Genomic DNA, 8,720 nt, shown 5'->3' with positions numbered 1-8,720 from the left:
CATAGTTGGCTTTTTAAGTCATGACCCATGTAAAAACAATTATAATACTTGGAAAAATTACTGTCCTTACCCAAATGATTTTGGCTCCTGTAGCATGGCTGCCACCAGGTCTCTTTTATTGGCACTGTAGCAGAATCCTCGTAGGAACTCCAGATCTTCAACAAAGAAGCTCCTATCCAATTGCAAAAACATCTCATCTACCACAAACGTTGCCATGACACCTAACGAACGAAACTCCTCTTCAGTGTACAGGCCAGTGTACATATTCTGTAAAAAAAAAAAATAAATAAAAAAAGAGAGAGAGAGAGAGAGAAATAGTGCCTTGCTACAAATTCACTAATTATTGTTAAAGCTCTTATAAATGTGAGTCAACATCTTTAACTTGTTAAACAAATATGGACATAGAATAATGACACTTGTTTTTATCCTGTTGAGATCATCACCTTGGATGATCCCTAAGTAAAGTAAGTACATAACTTCTAGGAAGCAGAATGAGTGTCTTTACCAGCCTTTGAACCACCTTGTCCACCAGGACAGCTTGTTTGGTGCTGGGAAGCTGCAGGAAGTAATGTGGATCCTGCACTATCATGTTCCTCAGAGACTCCATCTTATCAGGAGGAAATTTCTTAATGGTGCTCAGCCTTCAGACAATGACATTATAGTTAACAAAGATGTGAAGACATAATTATACTGTTTACATACAGAATCTATTTTCATTGAGTAGAAATTTGACTTACGGAAGTGACATAGCAATCTGAGGCCCCAAATCCCCAAGTAACTCTAATAGGAAGTCAAACTTATAGAGTTCCTCAACTATGCACTTTTTCTGTAATAAAGAAAAAGGAAAAAGTTATGAAATGAAACTTCTGTAAATGAAGTGCAATCCAAAGTAATCCATAAGACTCCAGTGGTTTAATCCATATCTTCAGAAGCGATATGATAAATGTGGGTGAGAAACAGATACATTTTCAAGTCTTTTTTTTACTATAAATCTCCACTTTCACATTCTTTCACATTGTGGAGATTTATAGTAAAAAAAATGACTTAAATATTGATCTGTTCCTCACCTAACATATCTCTTCTGAAGACATGGTTTAAACCACTGGAGTCTGGATTACTTTTTTGTGGCCTTTATGTGATTTTTGGAGCTTCAGAGGTCTGGTCACCTTTCACTGGCATTGTATGGACCTACAGAGCTGACATATTCTTCTAAAAATCTTTGCTTGTGTTCAGCAAAAGAAAGAAAGTCATTCCCATCTGGGTTGGCATAAGGGTGACTAAACAATGAGAGTATTTTCATTTTTACGTGATCTATGCCTTTAATAATGACAAATTTGAGTGAACAATAGACAGTTTTGACCTGAGTGATGATTAAGCAAGGTAATCTAAGATATTTAGTTCTTAAATTTGGGCATTTGAATTTAGGTCTTCAGTAAAATACCAATGAGGCGTGGAGTGGAACAGGCTGCTTCCTTAGAAACTGCAGAATGTCACGCAGAGGCAATAGAGAAGCCATGTTTTGAAGCATTTTTTTAAGGGCTGTGCAACTTATTCCCAGAGCCACTGTCCCCAGAGATCTGAAATGTCAGAGGCAGAAGAAAACAAACAAACAGAAAAAATTAACACAGTGCTTCTAAGCAGTGTCATTTGCTATGGTCAAGGAAAGTCACTAATATGGCTGTCAGCTCATTTAATAAAATTCATAAAAAAATACAAATTCAAAAAAGGCAAAACTTACATGAATTCCTTTTCTGAGAGACTTGGCATGGAGTCTGTGGCCTCTTTAAAAAGGACTTTAGCCTATTGAATAAAAAGAGAACATAATAATGCTCTATGTAATTGGAACTAAATCTTAATCTAAATCTTCATGGACATGATGGATAGCGATACGTAAAGTCAAAGTGAAATCAGTGAATGCCTGGCTCTAAAAGCTTATGTTTCATGAAAGGAGAATTACAAAACACTTTCTTGCTTAATGTCCTGGAAAAAGGGACTGACAGTACAAGAGAAACTCAGGTTGATTTCCATCTTTTTTTCTACTAGTTAACATGGCATGCCAACAGGAGATACAGGAGATCTTGTGTAATAAGCCTATGCTTCATTATCAATAATTAAACAAGTAGTAATTAGACACTCTAATATTGTACAGATCTCTGAGGTGAGGAATGTCATGATGAAAAACACACAACTCTTTATTACGCCTTGCTTATACATACAATCAGAACAACTGTTCACTAGTTCACTGTATGAAAAATATATTTTGCTCTTCAAAACTAAATTATGGTTGATGAACTGAAAGTGTTTGATTAGGTAAAAGAATATACCTGCTGTGTGTTCCAGAGGCGAGTGTAAACAGCTCTGTCACTGACCAGCAGTAAAGGTACTCTGGGAATCACACTGAGGAGAGGAGTGCTGGAGAGTAATGGCTCAACTTTTTCCAGCCACAGGGGCATGGAAGTGGAACCCTGAAAACATGGAAGATTCACATGTTTCACTGTTCTAAACATGTGAGTGCTGACAAATCTGTTACCAAGGGCAACCGGAAGCTGTTAATAGTCAGGGTTAATCTTGATGGAAAACACAGATGGTAAGGGAACACATAAGGTGTCATTAATTAAACACAAGCAGAAAGAATTTCTGTGAAAATCATTCATAAATCCATTCTGATGTAGATTTCAGCATTGAATTAAATGTGCTAATTTACATAAAAATGGTTTTACCTACTATTTACACACAATTTGTTCTGCTCAAATTTAAATCAGGCCTGATGATTGATTGACAGAGAGACAGATAAACAGAAAGAAAGAAAGTAAAAGAAGGAAAGAAAGAAAAGGAACGAAAGGAAAAAGAAAGGAAGAAAAGGAAAAAGAAAAAGAAGAAAAGAAAGAAAGAAGAAAAGAAAGAATAATTAAGAAATTAAGAAAGAAAGAAAGAAAGAAAGTGCCCAGGCATTCTTTAGCATTCCAGTGGTCTTTTACTTTTAAATGAGTACCAGCATTTTTTACTCACCTCTCACCATGAAAACACTGCATGAAACATGGATCTAAGTGTTTTTGTTTCTATTTAGGTACATACTGTATTGTGTGCAATTATATGTATGTTTAGTCTGGTGTTTGTGGCTGAAGCTCTTATTTGTGTACTAACTTTAAGCTAGTTTCCCTTAACTCATATGAGTTTTCTCTGTTAAGGAGCCTGAACAAAAGATCTGTTAGAGTGACTTTTTTTTACAAAGAGTTTGGTGATGATGGTGTTGGCCTGTGGGGGAGTGAGCCCAGGTGTCTGAAGACTGATATCAGGTAAAGCCTCCAGCAGAACGTCAGATGGCAAAGTCCACAGTGTCTCCACCTTTACTCCACTCACAAGAGACCCGAGCACAGACAAATGCACAGAGCCAGGCAGAGCTAGCTGAAGAGCAAAAACATCATATTTATAATATTTTTAAGATACACAATATTCAGTTTTATTGAATGTAACAACCAACATAACTAATCAAAGTCTTAACAAGTTATATAGTTGCAATGTTCCATCGGCAGTCTTTATTCTAAATTAGATATCTTTAAGTCATCTCTTTGACAGCATGCATGTGATAGAGGCTGTATGAAGTGTGCTCGCCAGCTCACTAGAGACACACTGTCAGCTGGCTCCACCTGTAATCATTTGGTCTCACCTACATTTGAATGTTCTCTTTAAACCCAAGAAACAAAACACAAAAGGCAGCTTGATATGCCTGGTGTAAACCTAAACTGCCATGAATGGCCAAATCACATGAATCATGTGAGTAAATGTTATTTGCACTTTCCAACAGGCAAAGAAAATATTGAGAAATTGACTGGTGTGTGCGTGTAGGCTAAAACAATTGTCCTTGAAACACCCCAGAGTTGATTATGCTGGGTTGTGGGCCAGCTGGCTGGGAAAAGTGCTGACATCTCAAATGCAGACACACACACATTCACACATACACACAGAGGCTAGGAATTGGCCATCCTCTCAAAGGTTTAATAAAAAACAGCAGAGCTAGCACAGCCCTCTCTGTTTTCTCCTTCTTTATTGCAAAGACATACTTACACTTAAATTGGCTGAGATCTTGTCAATGATAACACATGCCTTGATGAAAAAACAAAACAATACATAGATCAATAGGAAGTGAATAAGGCACTGCATCATAAGACAATTAACATTTTCACAAAGAACAAATATTTTAATTGATAAAGCCTCTGGTGTTAAATCATAGGGATGTTGGTATCCACTTGTATTTAATTAATACAAATTTCCTGACTAAAGTTAATACTTATTCAAAGTATTAAGCCTTTAACTGTTTATCATTTTAAGTCAAATTCCTAAATTAAAAGAGAAAATAATAATTTTCTTTGTCAGTCATTTTGTCATGTATTTCAGTAAAAAATTAAACATCCTTTTAAAAAGATAAATTTACTTGACAAGTAGAATTGAATGAGATATTTAGAATTATTTTCAGAAAATATACTGTGTCTCGAATTAAGTATTAAGGCAGCATAAAACTAATTCATAAGATTCCAGTGGTTAAATCTATATCTTCAGAAGCGATATGATAAGTGTGGGTGAGAAACATCAATATTTAAGTCCTTGTTTACTATAAATTCTTCTCCCTGCGCAGTAGGTGGCGATATGCATAAAGAATGTGAAAGTGAAAGTGGAGGCTGATAGTAAAAAAGGACTTAAATATTTATCTGTTTCTCACCCATACTTATCATATCACTTCTGAAGATATAGATTTAACCCTGGAGTCTTATGAATTACTTTTATGCTGCCTTTATGTGCTTTTTGAGCTTCAAAATGTTGGTACCCATTCACCCATCCAGCACCTACAGAGCTGAAAAATTCTTCTAAAAATCTTTGTTTGTGTTCAGCAGAAGAGAGAACGTCATACATATCTGAGATGGCATGAGGGTGAGCAAATGATGAGAGAATTTTCATTTTTGGGTGAACTATTCCTTTAAAGCATAAATCTAATAAAATATTGAGAGGTTTTTACTTTAAAAAAGAAAAAAAAAATTGCCAATGGGCTTAGACAAATAAACTTAATTCAATATATGTATATATATATATATATATATATATATATATATATATATATATACTGTATATTATATGAAAACAAGTCTTATTATTTTTAACTATTTTTCTTCTTAAGTAAATTTATCTTCTTTTACAGTCACAATACTGATTAAGAATATATTTTGCAGTGTAGAAGTGGTTTTACATATTCAGGTGGAGTGTACTATACCTGTGCTGGGGTAAAAGGCACAAGGGCCAAGGTGCTCAGGGCAGGCATGAGCTGGGCTGAGGTGAGCTGCTGCAGGAAGCTGGATCCCAGCAGAGGCAGGAAAGGGGCAAGCTGAGAGACTCTCTGAGGGGTGAGGCTGGAGGGAGACTGCAGCTCAGATGCATTCAAGACCAATGATATCTGGACATAAACAATAAAAGTAATCAAAAACACTCCACCACCTGGGGTTAGTTTATGTGTACCACTACAACGAGGAAGTTGTTTTGAGGAATGAGTAATATAAGGCAATAATTAATCATGAGTAATCAGTATTTATCATTTCAGACAACTGATCTGGAATAAGTTGTGGCATAACTATTTTCACTGACCATATTACTAGGGACACTGACTCCCTGGATGACACATGTCCTAATGTTGTCCTGGATCACTGAGAAGGCTTCTGTTCCAGCATATGCCATCAGCTGGCTGGGGTTAGCCAGGCAAGACAGATTACCTAACCTGCATGGTGTGAGACCAAACAAATATCTTCATGTTTATCTATTTACATTTCCAACTCTTGCCCCACAACTAAAAATAGTGGATATATCATTTTCTTTTTAATGAAGTATGATGTAAGCATTTAACAAACCGTCTAAACTGGTCAGTAGTAAGATTAGTGAAGGCTCCAATGAGACTCTGAGCAATGAACTGCTGCTTGAGCGGACCCAAAGCATTATTCATTAGGACATCCATACCATCCAGTATCTAAGAGAACAAGACACAGGGTCATGAGGAGAAGAGTATTTTATGACTCATTATGCTCATTTTAGACAATACATTTAGTAAAAAGGACCTATTTAAATGTCTTTAAATGTTTTTATACCATTTTGTATAAAAATAACAAAAAAACATCTATTTTGTGTTAAAGGGATAGTTCACCAAAAAATTTAAATTCTGTCATCACTTTCTTTTCTTACATTCTGGGTGAATGTTTCCTTTAAGGAAATGTCCTTTGTGTGTATGGACAGCAGTGAAGACCTTCTCATTATTGTAAGCCCCATAATCTTCTTCACTGTCCACTACACACCCATGTCTAATTCATGTGTCTCTGTGTTTATTTATTGAAAACAGACTACGAGGCATGTCTGTTACAATGAACCAGAGCCCAGCATCAACATTTTCCCCACTTGAGCAGTCTGAGGGTTAACCGGAGCCAAATGAGCTCAGGTATCTTAGGGAGGTGTTGGGGCTGTTACCTGAGCAGGTGATAGGTACTGGAAGCTCTGGAAGGGCAGATATGCGATCAGGTTACCAGTGTCTCTGATGAAGGATAAGCTGCTGGCTGTAATTTTAGGCAAGCTCATGGACAGACTGAACCACCGACCAAATGCTTGCTGCTGCTCCAGGGAAAGGTTTTTGATGCTGAGATTAATGATGCTTAACCTGGAGAAAAGTGTTTTTTAAGAATTTGAAATGTGTAAAACCTTATGTTCTGGTGGTTAGAAAGAAAATAATTAAATATGTCTGATCTTCTTTCTCACTCATGATCTACTCAGGCTTTTCATAATGTTTCAAATTCAGATCAGCCATAAGAAAAAAATAATCACTGTAATCAACAGATGGTGCTTTAAAGCTATTTAAACAGGTTCAACAATGTGTGTGCCACTTACACATTGATATTGCTCTGTAGTGGAGACATTGACATGATGTCTGAAGGTGTAGCCAGGGCCAATAATAGGCCCATGTCATGGAACAAGCTACTATCCCTGGGCAGGTGTGTTTGGAAGAGCACAGACACCGTGGTATGCAGGTACTCATCTGACAGCTTCCAAAACAGGAAAGATTGTAAATTACATTAATGCACACCTAATCCAAGACAAAAGGCCTGGCTTTTGCAGTTCACAATTAGTTCAGAGGCTAGATACTTTGTACTCTCTCATTCTTAATATGCCAATGTGTGTGGCTGCTGGTGGGCATGGTTTACCTGCAAGGTGGCATGGTTTCTATTGTAATACTGCAGAATCTCCCTTACGACTGTGATGTCTGCTGCACTGAGCACTGACTTCAGATTAGACAAAGGAATGTGAAAATACTCCTGTAAAGCAATAATCAGAACTCTAATGCAAAAGCCTGCATAGAAAACTGAAGATACTTTTAAACTGAATTCAGCAAATGAAACAGGTGATTGGTTCTGAATGGTAATGCAGGCTGACATTTCGAGAAATGAAATATGAATCTGGCTCAAAGCACTTTCAAATACAATTTTTTTTATTATTAATGCAAAGCCAGATAATTCCAGAAACATGCAAATAAAATTGTCCAACAAACCTTGATAAGAAAAAAGCTACTGGCTACATCTCTTCCTGTTTGCATCAGACTGGTCAGAACTTTCTGAAATACACACATGCAAAGTTTCAATTAGAATTAAAGTGTCATTCTTATATTGTCAAGAAAATGACAAGAACAACAATATTTGAAAATTTATGATAAAAACAACAAATATTAGGTATTTGTATCAGTACCAATGTAGAGATAAAATCAGATGACTCAAGAGTTACTAGTACTTGCTAAGGAAGAGATTTAGATTATCCAGTGTCAGGTCTAACACATTATACCTCATGTTGATGAGCTAGATCATGGGTCAGTTACAAAATGTTAGTGAACCTGGTAATGGATATGCTTAATTAATAACCAGAAGACCTTCTAGAACTAGTTCACAGTGCATTTTGTTTAACATTGAAGATTGAGGTTTGGGAGACACTGATCTAATGAATGCAATTCTTTGCCTTGTCCTTAATACTAACAGTAGTAGTGATAGAATAATAATGCCTACCCCAAAGCACTGCAGGAGCACACGCTTGTTGTCAAAGTTGGTCTCATTCTCCATGTAGACAACCATTGACTCCAGTACACTAAGCCGAATATTTTCTGTGACCCCCACAGCAGTCATCTGGCTTTCTTCTAGACCCAAGAGCAGGACAACCAACAAGCTGGTGGCTTTCTTGACAACCAATGCCACCTTTGTAGTCATGAGATTCTTCAAGCGGGGTTGGAGAATCTCTATCCCACATCGCAACAGCATCCGAAGGCCTTGGATCTGACTGGCTCCTGGTTGACAGACAGAACTGAAGTCTACACTGCAGGTCCAATTTAGCTTCTTGAATAACTCCCTAGCTAGGCACAGCTGAGGCTGTGTAGAGTTGCTCCCACTGAGACTGGGGATATGGGGACCTGTGTAAGTAGCACAGAGAGTGCCAACCCAGAGGCTGGATGTCTCTTGTGTGATGTGGGTGAGTATAGAAGAGTCAGTACAGATGGAGGAGATGAAGTTGGCCTGGTCATAGTCCCAGCAAAGTGCGAGGATTGCAGCGTCTGGGAGCACCAAGGCCCAACTGGAGTACTGGCACTGCTCAGCTGGTCGGAAACCCATCAGGTTTCCCCCGTTCCCTGCCCCGGAACCAGTTGTGTTTGGGCCAGA

Source organism: Myxocyprinus asiaticus, chromosome 2, assembly GCF_019703515.2.
Source record: "Myxocyprinus asiaticus isolate MX2 ecotype Aquarium Trade chromosome 2, UBuf_Myxa_2, whole genome shotgun sequence".
Lineage (NCBI taxonomy): Eukaryota > Metazoa > Chordata > Actinopteri > Cypriniformes > Catostomidae > Myxocyprinus > Myxocyprinus asiaticus.
Note: the sequence above shows the minus strand (reverse complement) of the source record.